General features: G+C 43.0%; 1 pseudogene across 1 annotated transcript in view; it reads right to left on the bottom strand.

The window, feature by feature from the left end:
* LOC309556858 (glutamate decarboxylase 1-like) overlaps positions 1–23,804 on the bottom strand; it is a 101,096-nt pseudogene that overhangs the window by 44,176 nt on the left and 33,116 nt on the right. The window contains exons 4-7 of the transcript XR_014226187.1: positions 20,607–20,697; positions 17,992–18,104; positions 17,729–17,844; positions 16,989–17,068 (exon numbers count right to left, since the gene is read on the bottom strand). The product of XR_014226187.1 is annotated as a glutamate decarboxylase 1-like (transcript). The remainder of the gene's footprint in view (positions 1–16,988; positions 17,069–17,728; positions 17,845–17,991; positions 18,105–20,606; positions 20,698–23,804) is intronic.

Here is a 23,804-nt window from a genome sequence, read left to right as displayed (position 1 = left end):
CAGGGGGAAAAAAAAAAAAAACCTTCTTGTTTTGCTGTTTGTTTGCGCAGCAAAAAAGGGTCCACTTCTGGAAGGCCCCACTTGGCCGCAGTTTCTGCAAAAGTTCCTTGGGTTGAGAGACCAATTGTCCCGACACACCTGGTGGCGGCTGAGGTGGTCTGCTAAGACATTCTGAGTCTCCTTCAGATGAATAGCTGAAATGGAGGCAATATTCACTATGTACTGTAACCCCCGACTCCATGTACCTCACTGTTTGTTGAGGTACGCCACCGTAGCTATGTTGTCGGATCTAATCTGCAGATGACTTCCCTTTATGTCCATCTGAAGACCTCTAAGGCTTTTTGTACTGCCATGAGTTCTCTCTGGTTTGACGAAGTCTGAGCTGCGTCTGTGGTTATGCTTTGATACTTTAATAACCCAGTTTAAGTCCCTTTGTAAGGTGAAGAGGTGATCACCACCATAGGGTTCTTTTTACCCTGGTGGGAACTTTCACCTTCAGTTCCAAGGAATCTGGAAATCTGTCCCAGCTCTTTAACAGGAACCATTGGAGGGGACGCTGTTGGTACTGTGCACAAGGGACAGCTGGAAAACTGGAGGTCATGAGGCCTATGAATCCTGTTATGTACCTGATTGAGACCCACTGGTTGGTTTGTTGACCATCCATCCCAGTGACTCAAGGAACTTCTGAACTGTTTGGAGGTCTTTTTTTCTAGTTTCTGATCTGAATCCACCTCTACTAGGAGGTCATCCAGGTAGGGGATGATCCTAATGGACTTCAGTCTCGGTGGGCCTAAAGCTTTCCTCAAGACTTTGGTAAAGATAAGAGGGGCTGAGGATAACCCGAAGGTGATAGTGTCTGACCTCTGGTCCTAGCTTCACTGTAGTCGTGAGAGCTTCTGGTAAGCCAGGTGAATAGGGATGTGGAAATAAGCATCCTTTAAGTCCAGTAAAGTCATGAAATATTTCGGATACAGCAGGCTTCCTATGGAATGCACCAATTCCATGTGAAAATGCTTGTACCAGATCGAGAGATTTAAAAGTGCATCAATTTAAAGTCAATCGATAACTTCTCCGAGGGTTTTCTTATCACCAAACTGTGGGAATAAAACCCTTTGCCCTGTTCCTTCTGGGAACAGGTATCAATACCCTCTGATCTACTAAGGTTCCGTGGAGACTAGCTTGATCCTTGGGGAGACTGGTAATTAATAGCTTCTCTGGAAATTGAATTCCAGTCTGTACCCTGTGGACACTAGGTCCAAATTCAAAAGGGATTGATGTAATTTCCTTCTACTGTGGGAGGAAGGCCCTTAATCTTCTTCCCACTCTGCAAAAGGAGTCCTTGAGGTTTGGCAGGGTGCTTGAGGAGGGTTAAACAGGATGCTCCCATTACCCCTACTTTTGTGTCCAGTCCAGTCTTTCTTTAATGAATAAATCACTGGCTGGCAGGGGCACTTGAACTCACAGCTCTTATTACAAGCCTGGTAGTCAAGCCTGGTAGTCTATCACCTACGCCACCAAGCCTGCTTGGACACGGCCTGAACCTCACATGGCCCTTATGGTTTACCCCTGCCCTGAAAGAACTTCAGGTATATGGGGATATTTTCTTTTCTGGAATTTACTTTTTTGTCAGTAGTACGTTCCAGAGCTTCTGTTAGCCCGGGGCCTGAAGAAATGGTCACCGGTAAAGGGGAGACCACAGAGACATAGTTTGGAAGTACAGTCACCAGACCATGACCTGAGTCAGAAACTTCTCCTGCCAAAGCTGAGGTTCTGGCTGTCATTCTAACCGCCTCAGCAGATGAATCAGCCAAAAACACTCACTGCTAAGAGATTGATTGCCAGTGATTGGTAACAGGATCACACACACATACTGAGTTGTCTGTTCAGGGTGGTGGGGGAGATCGGTGTAATCCACACACATCCTCCTCCATTCATCATTTGTTTTTCCATAAGGAGGAACAGGTAAGGATAAACCTCACTGACCATTTATTTTGGAATTTTATTCCATAGTTCTTTGCTGTCAAAGACAAACCTCTTTTTAAATTTAAAGAAAAATGGTTTCCTTTCAGGATTTTCCCATTCCAGCTTGATTGTATTTTAGCAAGGAGCTGTGTATACATAAGATCATGCTAAAAAAAAATCTACGGCTAAGTGATTGGTAATCACCCACACACCCTGAATCGTATGTTCAGGGTGGTGGGGGAGGTTTGGTGCTCACTTATCCTCCTCCACCTTTCAGGATTTTCCCATGGCAGGTTGATTGTATTTTAGCAAGGAGCTGATTGATTGCCAGTGATTGGTAATCACACACCTACCCTGCTCTAGCAAGGAGTGTACAGGGAAAAACTCTAGCATTTTTCTTATGGATTGTATACATAAGATTATGCTTGAACCTTCTCTTCAATTTCTAGTGTAACATACACTGTTTTAAGCAATTCATCCACATCTTTAAGGGAAATTTTTGAATCTGGAACCTTCACAGGACTCTTTCCCTGGGTTCTTCCCCTGCTCAGACTCAACTGAGAAATGAGGGGACTCTGATTCTTCCCTTGTGTCGTCACCATACACTCTGTGTTGGACCTAAGTAAAAGGTAAACATTCTTTTGGGTCGATACATTAGAGTCATCTTTAACAAGATTATCAAATACATGTGCAGCACGCTTTTGCTCCATGCGGAACTTAGCCTCCCGCAAACTGCACATTTTTTTGGGGGCTGAGTCTTTGAAACTTGTCCTGAGCCTTGGTCTATAACGATAAAAAAACATAATTAGTTATGACTCCCAAATTCACCCTCCCACATAGTGTGTACAGGGTAAAGAAATAGTGCCCCCTTTTACCAACCCGATTTAACTTACAAGAGAAGGAAAGGGGAAAAGATCCTCACAGGTATATGCTGGAAGGGAAAATTCCCCATTGCTTACCTGGGAGGTGCCGGTGCCAGAGCCTGCCTCTACCGCCTGAGCGGATGCCGCAATCCATCCTGCTCTCTGTGGTGGTCCACAGCCTGTGCTGGGTCTTCACCTTACACCGGTGGCCCAGATATCTCCTGGTCGCGCCTTTAGGAAAATCGGAACTACTGTTTCCGGCGCCCGTGGATGTCGTCGCTGCGCCGGAAGTGACCTGTGCCATTTCCTGGGGCCATAGTGCAATGCTGGAGTTCCGCCCCCTCTGCTCGTGGCGCCAAATTCAAACTTGCAGGTTTCCCTGTTGAATTGGCGGTGTCACAGGTACACAGCCTGTGCTGCTCAAAAGGACGCCGCCACGAACGGAGAAGACTCTACCTGCAATTCCACTGACATCCACGGTCCTGCCCCTATGGACCACGAGATACAGGAGACAAAGCGGTAAGCCCCCATTGCAACAAATCAGTGTACCACACTTGGGCTGGAGAAGATGCATTCTTTCAATCCCGGTCTTTTTTAGGACAGTTCCATGAGACCAGGAGCTTCAGATCCTAGGAACATGTTACCCCACTTCCGGAGGAAACACCAATACTGAAGGTGAGGACTAGGGCGACGCCTTTTATTTGATTGGAATGTGTTTCCTGTCCTGGTAGGAGGAGCCCTAGGTCTCATGGGCTGTCCTGGAAGACGACTTGAGAAAAAAAAAAAAAGTTATGGAGATTCTCTGGGGCGATTGTTGAGTGTAGGGCTGTACAAATTCCTTTAGACCTATAAGAACTATGGAATAAGAGGAGACACCTGACCAACCCATTCAATTTGTATTAAATCAGACAGGCCCCTGTACTACATAGCTGCTTGTATGAGATCTAATTGAGATTGTACAACTATAGGAAGAAGGTGGAATTGTAATGAGGGAGGCGTCCAGAGTGGTGAACACACCCTATCACACAGTCTTCTGTGATGCAGCAAGGAAGTGAAGGGTTCTTGGAGATGACCTGACCGGAAGTGACAGCTGAGGAAGTGACACCATGCAATGTGAACCAGGGTGCAACTTATATTCTGTGGGAGGAACAGTAGGACCAGGAAATAAGGCTGGTAGAGCAATGTCCTTACTGAGATGGAATACTGAAACCCCTTTGGAAGACAAAGATGGTGTTGGGTTTAATACAATCTTGTGGTTGTGAAGCATGAACAAAGGCTCTTCACAGGAAAAGAGCTGACAATTCAGAAAAAAACCTGACCAAGAAATCTCTGGGACTACGCTCAGCCCAAGCAAAGCAAGATTTGTAGGTATAAGAAGTCTTCCTGGAAGAAGCTGTTTTCAGCAAGGTATGACTCAGACTCAATAGCCCACCCTATTCTTTTAAAACCTTGGTTTCAACCGCAAAGCTCTTCGAGCCAAATCTGTTATCCCAAGGTCCTTACACCCTGGCTATGTTGGGAAGAGGCCAGGGGTCAATCAGAGCAAGTGAAGCAGCATACTCAGTTGAGGGAAGGCATAAACTAGCCTGAACTGAGAACAGGGAATAACTAGAGCATCTGAGGCTAGAGGTAGAGGATCCCAGGTTTTGAATACAAACAGGTAGTTTGTTGTATCTGGATGCTAGGATAGCCACATCCAAAGTCCCTCACATTTTGCATAACAGACTGAACACATCTGGATGAAGAGACCATTCTCTGGTTTAAGTGGTGGCAGCTTGAGTTCATCCAAATGCCAGTTCACTCCTGGGATGTGGACCACAGCAGCGTATGGTTGACATATGCCATTGTCTGGCTCCACACAAATTAAGTGTCTTTGTCAGGATGCAGATCTGAACCTCGACCTCTGCAGTGTCTTGCTGTGGCTCTCCCCTGTGCCACTTGAGATGCTGGACAGCTCCCTGGCTGATCCCTTGGACAACCTTACTTTGGAGCTTTGTTTCTGATGAACCTTGTATTTCCCTACTCTTCCCATGACCTCTGCGTTTTAGCCATGTCTCTGCACTTCCTGTTTGCCAGATTGTTCTCAAAGTGGTTCTAAAGTCAGGTTTTTATCTTAAAGCGGAGTTCTGGCCTCAAATACCTTTAACTAAAAGTATCCCTATAATACTAATCCATCGCCCTGTACAGAACCGCTTTTCTAATACTTACAAGGTGTACAGTATTGGATTTTAGTCAAAATCTTACTTTTAAAAATGCTGTCTGAGTGCGGCCATCTTGGATGTGGGCATCTGAAGCCACATTGTAATCTGCTGTGTCCTTCCTGATTCCAGGGAGTGTTCTGGGAGTTCTTCCTGATTCCAGCATCCTGGGAGTGATGACAAACAGCTCCCAGGATGCAATGCAAAGGCAGAAGTGATGTCAGTGGCCGTGGCCACAGAGGGGGGAAGAAGGAGGAAGTACAATCAAAAATGCCCTTAAAATAAGGTAAGGGACCCCCGAAAAAAAATTAAAATGCTCAATTGTTGATCAGCATAGCGAGCACTCCAGGAATCACTAAAGTTGCAAAATAAGCCGGAACTCTGCTTTAATGCATTCTATGCATTAAGATTAAAAAAAAAAATGGTGTGCAGCAGCCCCCTTTAGCTCCTCGAATACTTATCTGAGCCCCATCTGGATCCAGCGATGTTGCACGAGAGTCTCCGATGTCTGGGACTCTCCCTTATTGGCTGAGACAGCAGCTGGAAGCCATTGGCTCCCGATGCTTTCAGTCAGTGAGCCAATGAGGAGAGAGAGGGGCTGGGTGAAACCATGGGTCTGTCTGAACAGACAGAGCAGTGACTCAGATCGGGTGCCCCCATAGCAAGCTGCTTGCTGTGGGGGCACTCGGCAGGAATGAGGGGCCAGGAGCACCAGCAAGGAATCAGTAGAGAAGGATCTGGGCTGCTCTGTGCAAATCACTGCACAGAGCAGTAAGTATAACAGGTTTGTTACTTAAAAGAAAAAAACAAGACTTTAATATCACTTTAAGCCAATATCTTGCTTCTTTCACTCCCGCCATTCACATCTTTACTACTACCCGTTTCCGGACTATGCGTCTGCTTGATTTCTACCTGCTACCAAATCCCAGCTTGCTCACTTCCTGGTGGGGAGATCCTAAGGATTGCAACCTGGAAATGGCATGCACGGAAACCCATTTCAACCATCAGGAGCTCTGGTAAAGGCCATCTAGTGCTTAGACCCTGCACTTCTGGTAAGACTCAACTACCAGAGGGACATATATTGAAGTGTGCTACATGGTATTAAATAGATGGGATTGTACCTGCGTTCTATAGTTCATATATCATTTGGAAAATTGGGTTGAGGTACTGAGGACTTATGGTACCACAAAGACTTAAACTCCATAATTTAAATTAAAAAAAAAAAAAAAAAAAAAAAAAAAAAAAAAAAAAAAAAACACAAACACACACACACACACACACACACACACACACACACACACACACACAACCACCCATAAGAAGGGGGATATAAACAACAACACATAGAACAGTGCATTAGTCCACTAAAGGCACCTAGGCCCTCGGAAATTAACTATACCAAAACACTTTAGACCAAAAAGATTCCTCTAGCATTGGATTGGATATTCATGTAGTTCACCCCCCCCCCCCCCCCACACACACACACACACACACACAGAGGGACCACTTGTCCGCCTCCAATTAACTCAACATGTTGGGGGATCCGCTTCATTAGGAGTACTATTCAGGAGGAATTAATCCATAAGAGAATGCAGATCATAGACAGGGATAACGGGTATATTATACACTGATATAAACAAACAACGCTTCCACCATCCTATGTGGACCCATAGATTCAAGTATATATCCCATCCTCCCTCACAAATATGGGCCCAAATCCAACCGGTGGGAGATATATCATATGGGCTGGGGTCTACTCAGTCCAGAGGTAGCAAAGCCATCTCACGGGCAAGTGTGGGATCCAGAAAAGAATCTAGATATAGTCTGGTAATGCTAATCTTCTCCGTTGCACAGGAAGAGTCAGGGTAGACCTAACCAACCTATAAACATATGGCTTATATAGCCTGTTATTTTAATGTAATCGATTATTATATTATATTCATTGCAATTGGAAAGCCCCTTATGAATTTATTTTACTATATCACCCCTCAGGAAAATACCCGATAATAACAATAATATTAATAAAATTCTTAACTGTTAATATTGATAATCGGGTATGTTCCTGGGGTGATATATTAATATATTATATTTTTTCAGGACCTGGGCTGATGTTGGATCATTTATTTGGGCAGGGGCTCTCCCTAGGATGTCTAGGTCTACCCTGACTCTTCCTGTGCGATGCGGAGGATTAGAATTACCGGAATATTAAACCCATTACTGAGCTGCTGTCTTGGTTAAAGTCAGATGGTGGTTTGGCCCATCCCAAGCCAATGTGGCAGTATGCCTTGAGGCTGCAATAATGGGCTCGCTTTAGGAGCTTACCAACCTAGGATACAAGGGACCCCGGTCCTATCCTGGCCCATGCATCCTACCGGGACCATGCTTAGAATATGGGAGATGGCCAGAAGCAGATTCCCGAGTCTGGATAGCTGTTCCCTTTACAACCCAGTTTCCAAACTCGCTGACCCTGTCTATGGACCCCATAGAGGAGTTACTGGCCCAGGAGTCACTTGCCAAGACACTTTCTGCTCTCTATCCAGACCTATTGAAAATGTATTCTCCTAAGATGGAAAGACTATGGGACTCATGGAAAGCAGACCTAACCGATTTAGATAGGGAGGACTGGGCGGGTTGTCTTGAAGATAGCGTTAGGCTACTGATCTCCTCAAAAGATAAATTAATTTATAAATTAACAAGTAAGATTTCTACACAGAGTGTATTATACCCCTCAGAGGCTGCGCAGAATCTATCAACGATCACAAGAATGCCCCAGATGTGGGAATGAGGAGGGCACAGGCATTCCCATGTTCTGGATTTCCTCAGTCATACTTAAGTATTGAACTGAGGCTTTAGAACACATTAACTACCACCTCCAGCTCTCACTTCTGCTTTCTTTGTTGGGAATCTCAGATGACATGCAGAGGCCTAGGTGCACCAAAACCCTGATAAAACTATTTATTTGTTCTATTATGCCAAGAGGGAAATTATTCTAAAGTGGAATGGCCATTCCTCCCCCGCCCCCCCCCCCCAATAGACTCATGGAAAAGATCTATAAATGCAGCTCTTCCTATGTATAGATTAACATACATCAACAGAAACTGCCCCAAAAAGTTTTACAGGGTCTGGCAGTTATGGACAGCTTAGCGGTTGGTGGCTGTTACACCCCTCACACAATGTTCTTTCCTTAGCCCTGGAACCTGGCCTATCACTCCTCACGGAATGCACACTTATTTGGGCTATGGACTCCCGGGTGGAGGTAGGAATTTGTGCGTTGCACATACCAATGTTATTTTACATGCACTTTTTACTTGCATCACTTTCTGAGAAATGGATGTATTATAGCCATTTGCACTACCTTCACTATACCTGAAATGTGACTCGTCATGACTTGTACCATGTCATTAGTCTGTTTGAGATTATCTATAATTTATTATAGTCATTACAATTGGAAAGCCCCTTATGAATTTATTTTACTATTGGAAAGCCCCTTATGAATTTATTTTACTATATTACATTAAAAGAATAGGCTATTTAAGCCATATGTTTAAACATATTATCTTTTCTGGATCCCACACTTGCCCGGGAGATGGCTTTTCTACCTCTGGACTGAATAGACCCCAGCCCATATGATGATATCTCCCACCGGTTGGATTTGGGTCCATATTTGTGAGGAAGGATAGGATATATACTTAAGAGTCTATGGGTCCACATGGGATGGTGGAAGTGTTTGATTGTTTATTTCAGTGTATAATATACCGGTTATCCCCGATCAGTGTATAATATACCCGTTATCCCCTATGATCTGCATTCTCTTATCGATTAAGTCCTTCTGAATAGTACTCCTAATGAAGCAGATCCCCCCACGAAACATGTTGAGTAAACTAGAGACGGACAAGTGGTCCCTCTGTTTTGGGGAACTACATGAATATCCAATCCTAGAGGAATCTTTTGTGTCTAAAGTGTTTGGTATAGTTCATTTCTAAGGGCCTAGGTGCCTTTAGTGTACTAATACACTATTCTACGTGTTTATATACACTATTCTACGTGTTTATATCCCCCCCTTCTAATGGGTGGTTGTGTGTTTTTTAGTATTTGTATATATATATTATTTTTTTTTTTAATATGGAGTTGTAAGTCTTTGCGGTACCATGAAAGTCCTCAGTGCCTCTACCCAATTTTCTAAATGATACCAGAGGGACACGTTTGTGTAATTATGCTGCTAGTTTGTGTGAACCTTTCAACTGCTATAGCTACTGGTCTCAATGCCTGATCCCAGACCATGACAGTCCTTTTAGAAGGGGGTTCAGTGTTGCTGGGACAGCCTGAAAGCTCCAAGATGTTTATAGGAAAATTTGGCCTTTCTTAACCCTGTTCCCTGAACAGTCAAGGATTGAAAGACTCCTCAATGGCAGACTTTTTTTTTTGGTTGCTCATTAAACACACACACACACACACACACACAGCCTTACAAAATAATCCCATAACAGGTGCATACCAAAAACCATACAAAATAAAGCAGGAGTACAAACCTAGCAAGAACTGTCGAGGAGCACGCAAACGAATTGCTCAAGACTGTAATTATATATAAAAGAACAAACAAGTATAGGCTATTCAATACCCCTGCATTATATCAGCCAAGCTCACCAGCAACAGATCATCAAGAGCATTAACAGTCTTCCAAGCTATTGTTGTTGTTTGAATAAAGTACTGTAAAATAATGAGAATGGCCTTTCATATGCTTTGTATGTATTTCGAAAGTCAAAACATGATAAAATGAAAAAGAGCAATGGTAAGTGTGCTTAATTACCCGTCACGTAACCCTGGTCTAGACAATAAATGTACAAGATCTTTGGATGGCAAAGAAAAGGAACAATGAATATACTGTATTTTCTGGCGAGTATAATATCTCCAAGGTAACCTAAGTATAAGTATTACCGGTAGATGCAATCTCTCAAGACGCTGGCTGTGTAGAAATCCTGTACCGGTATACCGTATTTACCATAGCTTCGGCTACATACAGTGTACCGTGCTGAGCCAATCAGGGAGAGCGATGTATTCCATTATTGAATGCAAAGCCTGCTCGGATTGGTGGAGTAACATCAGCCCACCTCTCTGACTCTGCCAATCCGAGCAGGCTTTGCATTCAATAATAGAATACATCTCTCACTGTGATTGGCTCAGCGCGGTATACTGTATGTAGCCGAAGCTACGGTACACCGGTACAGGATTCCCACACAGAGAGCATCTTGAGATTACATCTACTGGTAATACTTATACTTGGGGTACTTTGGAGAAATTATGAGAGATTACATGTATTACAATACTTGGGGTACCTTGGAGATCTATGAGAAATCTGATGTTTTTCAATGGTGTTGCCTTGCTTCGGAAGGGGGGGGGGGGTAGTCTTATACGGCGAGTATAGCCCAAAACCTATGTTTTAACTTGAAAATTAGGGGGGTCGTCTTATACGCCAGAAAATACGGTAGTGTAATCTATTGAGAATCAGCTGGGTAGGGGCTAAACCAGGAATTTCCAACCAGTCCTTCCAGATAGCCTTGTATATAGTAAGAATTTTCCAATTCTAAAAAGGAAATTAATTCCCCATTTTAAAATTGGGAGTGGTGATCCACCAGGACATCGACTCTTTCTTTGGTAGAATACTTTACTGGAGAGCACTTAAATGAAATTCGGCAAAAAAAAAAAAAAAAAAGTACAGACTTAAAGAAAGCCGCCCCCCCCCCCCCCCCATTAGACCTGGCAAATATCACTATGGGATTTCTTTGGGATCTCACTTTTAAGCATGAGCTCTTAGATAACTTTCTTTTCTGGGAGAAAGACCTTTGCCTGAGTGTATCCAGGATCAGACCCAAGTATTCTAGACAGATGGCTGGGGAGCAGATTTTTTGAAGCTGATCACCCAAGCCCAGAAGCATCTGAATTGTCTTGTCATTTCCTGAGAGATGTAAGGGAATTGAATACTTCAGGAGAAAAGTTGTCTAGATAGCTTGAAAAAAAAAAAAGTGATCAATAAATGGGTTTTACTCAATATACTGGCAATGACCAGCAATTTACCAGCACTATATATTAACAATGGACAGCTACAATTAAGGGCATACATTTAAATTAGGACTAAAAATTATTAGTAATCACTAATAAAGCAATTCAATCTAATTCTATGTAAAGGCCAGCAGGCTTCAAAGTATGCAAAGCAATTGGTTTCAAACTAGGAAAGGTCCCAAACCCAGTTGGAGCCTCTCCAGGATGATGGGACCCTTTCCACTCCCCAAAACTGAAGACCACTAGGGTCCCTAGTGAAATAGTCTGTAGTGCTCTGACACTATGGTGTTTAAACCCGTTATTAATGTTCTACATGAGTTTACCCAGTCTTCTTTAAAGTACACTTAGTACTTCTGATATCCATTAAAAGGGTATGGTATCGCATGTAATTAGCTGGTTAATAGCGTATTCCCTACTACTATGTGGTGCTTGGAAAGATATACATTTTTTGAGGTTAGTTCTAGCCTGTTGGCAGGCTCTACATCTCCTACATGCTAGAAACCCTTTCCCTTTCTGATCTAGACAGCTTGTCACCCCGAAGCCCTAAGTTCTGAGATGGGCAAGCGAAAGGTGTTAAGAACATTTGGGAACACCCTGGGAGCAAAAGATTGGTTGAAAGGCAATACAAAAAACCGGAAGTGATCCTCTGGCACTGCAAAGCATAGTGCCAGGGTACTATTAAGATCATACATGAGCCTGTGCTGAAAAGGAAACAAAAATGTTCATGTGCTGAGAATAAAGACCTGGCATAGTTGCCAATACGTTACATGGTCGTGCTTGTTTGCGTATATGCATGAATGTTTGCACTGGCGCACATTTTACACCCATCTGCTGCCAATCAGTGGCTGCACAAACTTTGCTGGATGATCTTCAGCTACCAGTACTCCTTGCTCCTGTACGCTTTGAATAATTACCTGTTACTGATCCGGATGGCCTCTGGACTTCTCTGCTGTCTGATCCCTGGTTTTAACCCCGGCTTGCTCTTGGTTACCCTTCTGCTTGCTTCACTGGATCTTGTATATCAGGGGTCTCCAAACTATGGCCCTCTTGTTTTTCAGGAACTAAAATTCCCATCATAACTAGTCATGTCTATAAATGTCAGAGTTTTACAATGCCTCATGGGATGTGTAGTGTCGAACCAGCTGGAGGGTTGTAGTTTGGAGTTCCCTTCTGTAAAATATCTTGGCTCTTTTCTTGACCATGCACCCGCCTACTCCCTGGCTTGCTTTTCTGTGTAGGACTTTGGCTCTCCATCCTGATTACGCTTATTTAGTATGGTACTGCTTGTTCCTCTGGTGCCACCTTGCCTGTGGTCGCTGCCCTGGCTTCACTACATCTGAGGACTACGGAGGTTCTGTCATCTGTTCTGACAGACCAGCTGGCAGCTATCCAGTTCCGCTGTACTGCAAGAAGCTTCCATCAGATCAACTAAATAGCACCCATGCTTCTTTGAGCCTAGCACTTGTTCTCACCTTTTAGGGGTGCTTGGCCTTTAGTTGCAAGGGAAGCCCTCTCACCAAATCAGCCTCAGACCAGGTACTTGACACATATTGCTGATGAGGTGGGTAAATGGGAACATGGCAATATTTACATCGGATATTCATAGATGCCATGTGTTCCCCTTGTCTCAGAGGCAATTACAGACCTTGCAGATTCCATGCAAAATTTTGGACGGAATTTGTGGAAGGATTAGACAGGTACCTCTGTTTGGCTTTGGTACTGTAAACAGGTTTGAGTAGAATCCCTTGAACTTGTCCTGTGGTGGTACTTGTACCACATGCACACTAGAAAGCAGTCACCTATTCGGGACGAATGTGATATGCCAGATATTCATATGACTTGTACATTTATGTCAAAATGTATTCTTGCTTATACAAAAGATGATAAAAATCCAATCACACAAACACCACCATACCCCATACAACATTGTATGCCCCAAAAATAAAACATCAACTGTGGCCATTGAAGGGGTGATATACCCAGACTGAGTGATTCACTAACCTGGATATCCCCAGTTGTCTAATATCTTACGGAGGAGATTAAAGATAAAGTGGGTCAACTGCTTCTAAAGGGCTGTGATAATTGCAACAAATAATGTAAACTCTCTGGGACAATAGGTGGTTCAGGGCCTTTTTGCAAGTCTGATCAGTGGTAAGGTGTAGAAGTTTTAAACTCTTATCCTTTTGAAACCACAGGTATGGGATATTTGTGACCCAGAGAGATGTAAACTGCAACAGACATCCCCCCACTCTTAGTAATGAGGGTATCCCTGCATTGGAGGCCTTTGTGGGCAAAGCCTTGTGACAAAAGGAAGGGCTAAACCTAGATTTTGAAGTTGAACCCTAGGTAGAGTGTGGTGGTGCTCTTGGTTTACAGAAGCTGGAAGCGTGGGATTGTCACCTTTTCTGAGAAAGCAACATTTTCCCACCTGTGACCTCTTATGAATTGGTCAAGTGCCTCGCCAAGACAGAGGTCTCCCTTGAAAGGATATGCATGAGAGGTGTCTTAAAGGCAGCTTCTGGGTTCCAAGCCTTTAGCCAGAGAATGATGTCCCTATGAACAGAGATCAGAGCCATTCTGGATATTTGTTACATGACATACTCCAGGGCATCTGAACAGCAAAGATGATCAGAAGACAGTGGTTGCAATTGCTCTAAAACCACATGATTGGTAACGACAGGATTACTTTAGTTATTAATTATTGTCCTAATACAGTTAGCACAGTTTGACACAGAAATGGTAGCAAGAGCTGGTTGCAGGGCAGAGTCTGCTAGGTTAAAGAGCTTTTGTCAGGATCATGGTGCTAGCAATCAGGCTAAGACACCCTCTTTGACTAATGCACGTGCGCATATGCATAGGTGTGCACATTTTTATGAGCATACAAGACAGACTACACATTTGCCCACACATGAGCACATGCATGTCCACTGTCCACTGCTGACAGCAACCTAAAAAGCTTCACTATTTCTTTGCTGTATGGTCTTCAAACTTGTTCCTGTGATTCAGTCCTGATGTGCATCCATGATCCTTTTACTGATCTGGCTTCATCTCTGACTTTGCTCTTGGATTACCCTTGCCTGCATGTTTGCTGTCTGCCTTTGCTATCAACCCCTGCCTGGATTACTGACCACATTTCTGCCTAGTGACTCGATACCTTGCTGCCTGATTGTTGCCAACTCCGCCAACTTCTGCCTGTTCCTGGCGCCGATTCTGATTCTGCTTACGTCCTGATGTTCGTCCATTTGGCTGTCACTTAACCAGATGTGGGATCTCACTCTTTCAACTGAACTTGGTGCATCCACAATGAATCACCAGCTGTACCTGTGCTCGTCCAATACAAATGCTCAAGTTTCTGCTCACAGTGTGTACAATTTGGCACTTGTGCCTTCCCTTCTGTCTCTTTCTCAACATCCAGGGGAACTGTGCAAGAGGCCACCCTTGTCATCTCAGACTCTGCATACAGTTACATAACAACTTAAGATGAGTTCAAGTTTTCTATCAGCATAATCTTAAATGTAGCAACCTCCTCAGTAGGTACTGTAATAGGTTTGTTCAGGACAGAGACAGCAGGGTCAATTACAGGAATAGCCCACATTTTTGAAAACTTTTTTAAAATGAATAGAGTTAATCAAATACTTTTAGCAGTTAAAATACTTCCAGGAGTGATGCAATAGTCATAGACTGCATATTGAATGCTCATGAGACTGCTTATGAACAAGGAATGTTTTGGAAGTTTGTGTCTAAGGGGGCATGGGGAGATGGAGAGTCAACCTGCACTATGCCACGGTTTTTGCAGACAGAGGCATTAGCCTTTTCAACATTAGCAAGCACTTTGTGTGAAGCTACCTCTTCAATACAGTGTTAGGGAGAGAAGACTTCTGCAGCTTTCTCCAACCTTTCCTTAATGTCCACTTTATTCCCCTCACTCAGCATCCTCTGAATGGCATATCAGGGTCTGACTCCAATTGAACAACGGGAGTAGAAGAGGTGGGACGTTTCCAAGTTCTGAGCATAGACAGCAGAATCAGGGTCATAATTGGTCAGAGGAATTGTGACATAGATGCAGAAAATTCTGTTTTTGTCAAACAGGCCACTTGTTGCATGCCTGAAGAAGCGTTAGATTCAGATGCCAAAATCAGTGTTAAAAACAGGTCCTGCTTCAGTGCAAGGGATAGATTGTTGTGTGGGTCTCCAGCATAGTTTATGTTTGCCGCCATTGTTACAAGTTAGGGTATTTCTCTGTGGAGTACTTAAAGATACAAAAAACCCTTGTGGTAAAGGGTGGGTGCGTGGTTGGAAGTGCCCAAATAGCCTATTAAGGGCTCCAAGTGGAAGTGGTGTTAAAACATGCGACTAGTGGTTTTCTGCAACACCTGGTCAGCAACATTAGACTGAGCTTTGAGTGTTTGAATTTTAGATTTTAGCAGCAGTTTGCACTACCAGTTTTTTTTTTTTTTTTGGGGGGGGGGGGGGGTTGGTTTACACCAATGCATTCCAAACTTTGTATTACACAATAACAGTCAGAAATAAAGGTTGACCCTGTTCTACCTGTCCGTGAAGCTGGACTGTATATAAAGTCATGGTGGGCATACTCCTGAAGAGGTCTTTAGGGACTGGGTTCCATAGTGATGATCTGTACAGCACCCTGCTATTAACCAAAATGTTGTGCCAAGGTGAGCACCCCGTGCAGAATCTGGTGCCAGAAGCAACATTACATGATGTCCCCACTGCATGGGGTCTTGGTACAGCTCAAGCTTTTAACTGAGGTTGTACTGCTTCTGTGTAGACATTCAATAGGATTTATTGAATTATAAGATGATAAAAAGGAGGTGAGGGGGGGGGGGGACGGACTAGTGAAGCTGGTTTCTTTGGAAGGAGAAGAGGTCCATCACCTACAGACACTAGCAAAAGCCTGTAGACTCGTGGAGTGGGGTAGTGTTGCCTCGGTAAGGAGGGGGGGGGGTCCTAAAAGGTTGCCAATGTCCAATCACATAAAAAGCACAAACCTAAAACCCACAGTGTAATGTTGCCTGTGTCCTACACTGTACAATTACTGTATTTTGGTTAATCTAATTCCTCAGAATTTCAGAATTAATTTATACCTAAAGCCAAAACCTTTTCCAATTTTGAATAGGAACTCATTAGGAAGATTTCACTATACTGCCTGTCCTGGAGAAGAACCAGGAAGTGAGGGGGATATCTTTCAAAACGCAAAAGATATTCCTTCTCACAGTTGTCATGGGAGTATCTCCATTGGAAGATTGGTAAAGCCAACTCAAGTTTTGGCTATACTATTTAATTTTCAGGACAATTAGAGGGTTAAATCTGACCAACTGGGACATAGACTGCAATAAGAGGAGAACTGGAAATTTGACAGAGGTTCTAGCCCCTCACCATCACAAAAAAAAAAAAAAAAAAAAAAAAAAAAAACACAAAAAGCCTTTAGTTAGGTTGATTTTTTTTTTTTCTGCCTACTTTTCAAAGTTCAATGCCACAAGTTTTGGTATCTTCCCCCCCCCCCCTTTTATTTTATAGTCTTTGACCTCCATACCTTCACCATGCTAAATAACATGGCAAATCTGGTGTGTGTGCGTAATATATATATATATATATATATATATATATATATATATATACACACACACACACACATACACATATATACACACACACACAATTAAATAAATTAAAAAAAAAAAACTTTAGTTATCCCTTAAAATCAACTTTGACCTCTAAAAACCCCAGAAACCAGTAGCAAGAACTTACACTGTAGGTTTTTATGCTTGATAAAAGGAGGTAGGGGGAATTTTAATAGATTTGCCCGATTTTAAATTACTTTGGTATTGTGGCCAGTTTAAAGTCCACAAAAGATTAATTCTTTAAATACAAGCCTTTATATGACTCTTACCTGTTATCACACTTTACAGCAATTACATTTTCTGTCCCAATGCCCAGGACTGCAGATGCTTTTTCACAAGAATAGTGACTCTGTAACATAACATGTTAAAAAATTCAGGCGAAAAACAAACTGTGGAACCTTCATGCAATGAACCATAGATTAGCAGCCAACTGTTTTATTAGAACATTATGTATTTACAATAAAGTTTTCACTGATCTGGCTGACATAAAAAAGTACCAACTACCTTGGCACAGTGGACTCAGGCATTGTGTGGTCTTAGCCAGTATTCACAGACATACATCCAGCGGGTCACAATAAAGCCATGACACCATTGAAGGTTGGAGGTGTACATCAGCTAATTTTAAATACTAAACCATATCCTTTCTTGGGAAAACAATTTCTCCCCATGCTTTATCAGGCAAGCTGTCTGTATATGGTGTGAATTTTGCTAAATTTCCTGAAAATAAGGAAAAACACACGACCTGCAGAAAGCTTCCTAGAATTTACAGAAATGCCCATCACTAAATATACCACAAAACGTAGGCAAAGGACTCAGGCTTGTTCCTGCAGACCATAGAACAGTAAAGAGTATATATCAATTTTGTCCTAAAAAAGGTTATACTTGTAGGATTGTGGTGCTAGGTTTGTTTTCTATATGTTGGCTAGAAGTCCTAAAGTTACTTCCTAGTCATTTGAAGAAACTGGCTTCATTTTTATAAACCATATGGTATAATAAAAAGGCTACATACATGTTCTGATGTAAATAACACAATTCTTGGTAGAGCGGCCATTCCTTTTGTTTTTACTATAGGAAAAAACTTGTATCGAGCTACTAGGACACTGTAAAGGTTAGAGATGGTACCTCCTGAAAAACAATATGCATAACAAAAAAAAAAAAAAAAACATGCTTACTCTGGGTGGAGAGATATAGCATTTTATAATTCTGGAAAAATAAAAAATTAGGATTAATAAAAAAATCACACACAAACTTTTAGAGAGTTTTAAGGCTTACCAGGTGAAAATATGCCATCCATTTCCCTTTCCCTCCATCCAATCAGCTCCTGCATTTTCTTGATTATTAACTCTTCCATAATTATAAATACAGGGGCAATCTCAAATGTAAACCTACAAAAAAAAAAAAAAAAAAAAAAAAACAACAAAATATAGCACCTTACAGGTTTATGTAGTAAACATGGGTCATTTGATCCCATGGTCCCACTAGGTTCTCTGGTGGAACTTTACTCTAGCAATTACTCATTCTTGCGATGGAGTAAAGTATGGAGGTCATTCTTCAATGCATGCACACCTTACTACTGTAGGTGATAGATTTTAGTTTCCCAGCCCTTGGGGAGCACTGGGACAATGTTCTCTAGAGGCTTCTGTAGCACACCCCACGTGGGAGCTGCAAATGAACAGGGACCTCCCACTCCTGCACAGCTAGGCACACCAAATTTTCCCAGGCATACAGTCAGAGAAAAGTCTGTAGCTTTGTTTTTGTTGTTTATTAGGGGATTAACAACTTGGATGGGGATAGGAGGTTTTTGGGTTGGCCACTTGACTTCAGAAAATTTTAGGGACAACTTCCTATATACAGGTATATACAGACTCCACTTCAACCTTCCTGCTGCACACACTTTGCTTCTCTCACATAGCTTCTGCTGGCTCACTCCTGGGGGAACTTGACAGACTCATCGTCAGTACAGCAGCAGCCCATTACAGGCAGGAACTCACAGTCCCTTAACAATAACACATGTGGAGTGACACCGCAAGTAACTTTTACCTTCTGCTTTTGTGGTCACTGACCCCAGCAGCACCTCTTTAGGTAATACCAGCCCACCTGGCATCAGCTGCATCTCTACACCAGTCTGCCTGACTGACTCTCTGGAAATTTCTCAGGGTATAGGTAAAGCATTTAGCCCACCGCTGTCTTCAAGGGAGACTGGCTACATGTGATAGTTCCTCCCCCCCCCCCCCGTTGGTCCCCCACCAGTGTTGACCTACTCAACTCTGTCCTTCGCCCCCTGTGCCTTCAGGAAATCTTCCTCCCTTTTGTCTTTGGCAGGATCCTTCCAGCACCTGAGCTCTGGCCCAAAGCAGGACACCCCTGCCCCCAGGCCACTGACAGCCTCAACACTATCTCAATTTTTTATCAGAATGCTCTGCTGGCATAGCCCATGTCTATTGATGCGGTAGTCTCTGCCCCTTGCCAGTCCACATCTGAACTGATTGGCTGAAGCCCCACAAATATTCATGGCCGTCCCTCCTAACCCCCACCCTCTAGTCCTAGAAGGTTCTCCAACCTTCCAGACCAGGGGGAGGCACCAGAGGACTGCCAAGAGGAGTCATCCAACCCTGAACTCCAATAACCCTGACCCAATTTAGTGACTTGGGTTATTCCTGGCCAGAATATACTTTGCCTCTCTACCAATACTAGTAGCACACACTAGAGGGTGCTACACTTATTTAAAAGACATGTAAATAACTTAAAATTAGGTAAAACAAGATGTCAGAACATCATGCCATCAGCTAGCAATGAATAACTTTCATGAAAGTAAATGCTGGATCTGCAACCTTCACCTCTTTTCACAAGTCACCCCTGCCGCCCCCCCTTTCACTACACCTCCAACCTCATTGCAGCTGATTCTCTGCAAATGAGAATCCCCCTCCCCCCCTCTCTCCGCCATTCTCTCACCTGATTACAGAAGCTTCACAGAGGTGAAACAGTGCAGTCTCCGCCTATCAGACCTGTAGCACAGAGCCACAACCTTTCACTCGGCTGCAGGGCTGTCTTTAATGCAGGGAAAATGGAAAATGGAGGAAGCTGCCCTAAGCCTGGTCATTGTTGTGGGGCCTAAAGCAGCTTCCCCTTGAGCCCCCTCGCTGCCAGAAGTTTTCCCAGAGTAGTGGATGCAGCTGATTTCCAATGGTTTGCCCAGGGTCCAATCAATATTAAAGACGCCCCTGACTATAACATCAACTTGTAGGGCAGGCCATAAAAGGCAAGCATAGCTACTAGAGGGTGCATAGCACAGGGAGACTGGGTATTAAACCCCAGAGACACAAGTTGCACAAACGTTAAAACTGATCACAAAAAAATTGTAGGCCTTTGGGAATCTGTAACCAGATACTACTAAACAAATGACTAAATAGAACTATACACATAGGCATATTTGCTTTAGATGCCGAAGACATTCCAGCATTGATTACATAGATCAAGCAAAACCCAGTACAGCAATATAGAATCTTATGACTTCTGCAACAATCTGCAGCTTATAGATCCAGTTCAGGATGCCACTTCCTCAAGCAGCTAGTCAGGCTTTGCTGCATCTATGCATGGATGTGGACAAGTGCAGAAATAAACATGGCCAGTCATTAAATATAGCGGTGTTCAAATGTGCACATGTTCCATTCCAAAAGAGATGTTTAATACCTGTTCCATGCCTAAATCCATATAGATGTCTAATACAGAAACGTTAGTAATGTTTAATTTAGATATTTACAGAAATATCTAACAAGCATTCAATCACTCGTGCGGGGTTTATAATAAAGCATTTAATCACATCTGTAAATTTAAGGATATGCAAGAATGGGGGGGGGGGGGCAAACAAACATGCCATTGCTACATACATGTTTGTGTTTGCAGTTGCTGTCAGCCATTCACCAGCGAGGCCAATCATGTCAAGTCCACTAGAAAGTTGGTTGAAATAACGAGGATGGCCTGAAGAGAAATATAAAAAAATAAATAAATAAAATAAATATGTTTAAATGTGTAAGGCCCCGTTCACATACAAGCGACGCTACTTCGCACCGCGACCTCCGAGGTCGCGGTGCGAGCAGCGCGCCGCGACCTCGGAGCGGCCGCCACGGACTTCATAACATTGAAGTCTATGGCGGTCGCCTCCTGGTCGCCCCAAAGAAGCTCCGGACCCTTTTTCTAAGTCGGAGCGACTTGTGTCGCTCCTATTAGAACGGGTCCGCAGCTTCCCTATGGGAGGCGACCTACGGCGACCTGTGAGGCGACCAGGTCGCCTCACAGGTCGCCTTAGTGTGAACGGGGACTAAAAGTGATCCTGCAGGACCCATATATAATGCAAGCTGCCTAACTGCAGAGAAGTAACATTGCACACTGCAACATGGTACAGCCTTACCATGTCGGCGCTTTTGCCAAGGTAATATTACTTGTTTACTTTTATACAATTTGGTTACTAAAATAAATGGCTAGTAACTGGGGAGGTAGCATGTTATGAATTGTGGTGCCCAAAGACAAGTCAGTTTAGTGCATTGAGGTGCCATTGACAATGAGTGGCATGTCAATGCGCTAACACATGTTAAATCTGTAAAAATAGGCTTCTAAGCCCTTTAACCCCTTAATTTCCACCAATCTAAGGCTTGCAACAGCTGGGAGTATTTACATCCTTCACTGCTGGCAGGATGGCCTTGGAGGGAGTTGGTGGGTAGAGCAGAGGGAGATCAGCAAACATCTGTTCACCCCTCTATCTAGTGAATGAACCTGGAAACAACAAGCATCATTCCTGGGTTCAGAACTGTGGAGAGCAGACCTCAATGTTTTAAAGTTCCCTGTCCCCATGAACACACGAATGTAAAAAAAAAAAAAAGTAAGAGTAGGTTACTCATATTTACGAGAATGGTGAGTACCCAGCCTTCATGGTTAAACTTTAAAGAGAGTACCTCTAACAGGTTTTTAAATTGTATCTCTAACAGGTTTTTAAATTGATCACCTATGAACAATTTGGCAGTTACTAAAGACAATACATTTTTTCCTAAAATATAAGTTTGGTAACCTATTGTGAAAATATCCTTTAACAAAATAAATACATTTACAGCTACCACCAATTTATTGACCAGGATGTCTGCTATTACATAACAATGTTTGGGTTTTTTAACTAATCTTCAGGCCTAAAATGTGCTACAACATGCAAGCATCTAGCAGTAAAAAGGGTCAATCAGAATGCCACTTTTACTAAAATGACCATGCATTAGGGGAAAGTAAAAAAAAAAAAAAAAAACACCACACTAAATATGCTGGTAAAGCCACTTTTTGTAATTGGTTATTAAAAATTACCTTTTCTTTAAGCATCAATTGTTTTGTAAAATTGAATGCAATATGGCACCCTGGAGGCATTCTGTACATCACTGATGTGTAGAACACTCTCATATATGTAATTTCCTGCATGTGTGATTGGCTCACTGATTTTTTTTTCTAGAAGTCTGTGCTAAAACAAGTATTTTAGGCACCCACTGCAACAGGAATTTCAAATTTTGACAAGCTACTCCCCAAGGGCTAAATACCCCTAAAGAGATGCAGATCCTGCAGAACAGTGAAGTGCACATGGGGAAAATAATCCTTCTATTCAATTTGCAAAGGACAAGGGAAAACGTATTTCTTCTGAGCAACAAACCTGCTACAGCTTTAAAATCCCTCCAATTTATATTGGTCACCCAGATGGGATTTTTTTTTTTTTTTAAAAACTTTACCTCCAGAAGATTTACCCCTTTTCCTGGCCAGGCCATTTTTTGCTATACGGCACTTGCACAGTTAGGCGACACTGTACTCAAATAAAAACGTCCCTTTTTCCAACTAGACATGTCGCGAACCTAAAATTTGCCGTTTGCGAACGGCGAACGCGAACCTCCACAAATGTTTGCGAACGGGCGAACCGCCATAGGCTTCAATAGGCAGGTGAATTTTAAAACCCACAGGGACTCTTTCTGGCCACAATAGCGATGGAAAAAAAAGTTGTTTCAAGGGGACTAACACCTGGACTGTGGCATGCCGGAGGGGGAGCCATGGCAAAACTCCCTTGGAAAATTACGTAGTTGACGCAGAGTCGGGTTTTAATCCATAAAGGGCATAAATCACCTAACATTCCTAAATTGTTTGGAATAACGTGCTTTAAAACATCCAGTGTGTGTATACGATCAGGTAAGATGTTGTATCAATCAGGTAGTGTAAGGGTTATGCCCGCTTCACAGTGACAGACCAAACTCCCCGTTTAACGCACCGCAAACAACCGCAAACAGTCCATTTGCAGTGGGTACAGTACAGTCTGTGGACCTGACACTCACTGACAGGCAACTATAAAAAATATATATTTTTTTAATTTGCAAGGTGCTGTGCCACCATATATATGAGTGGTGGGCACTGCACACTCTGTGGACCTGACACTCACTGTCAGGCCAGGCAACTGCAATTATAAAAAATATATATTTTTTTAATTTGCAAGGTGCTGTGCCACCGTATATATGAGTGGTGGGCACTGTAGTGGGCACAGTACACTCTGTGGACCTGACACTCACTGGCAGGCAACTATAAAAAATATATTTTTTTTTAATTTGCAAGGTGCTGTGCCACCATATATATATGAGTGGTGGGCACTGCACACTCTGTGGACCTGACACTCACTGTCAGGCCAGGCAACTGCAATTATAAAAAATATATATTTTTTTAATTTGCAAGGTGCTGTGCCACCGTATGAGTGGTGGGCACTGCAGTGGGCACAGTACACTCTGTGGACCTGACACTCACTGGCAGCCGGCAGGCAACTGCAATTATGACAGAGGAAAAAAGAAACATTTTTTAAACTGCAAGATACTGTGCCACCCGATATGAGTGTGGTGTGCACACAGTACAGTCTGTGGTGGGTCTGTGGCCTCTCACACACGACGGGCAGGCAACTGCACAATAGATATATAAAAAAAAACAAATTGACTGAAATACCAGCCCTAAAAAGGGCTTTTTGGGGTGCTGTCAGGATGCTGTCCTTACAGCAGGAGTGGACCGAGAACACTATCTAACAACTGTCC

Source organism: Pelophylax lessonae, assembly GCF_965119305.1.
Source record: "Pelophylax lessonae genome assembly, chromosome: 5".
NCBI lineage: Eukaryota > Metazoa > Chordata > Amphibia > Anura > Ranidae > Pelophylax > Pelophylax lessonae.
This window is presented reverse-complemented; position numbering and strand designations above follow the sequence as displayed.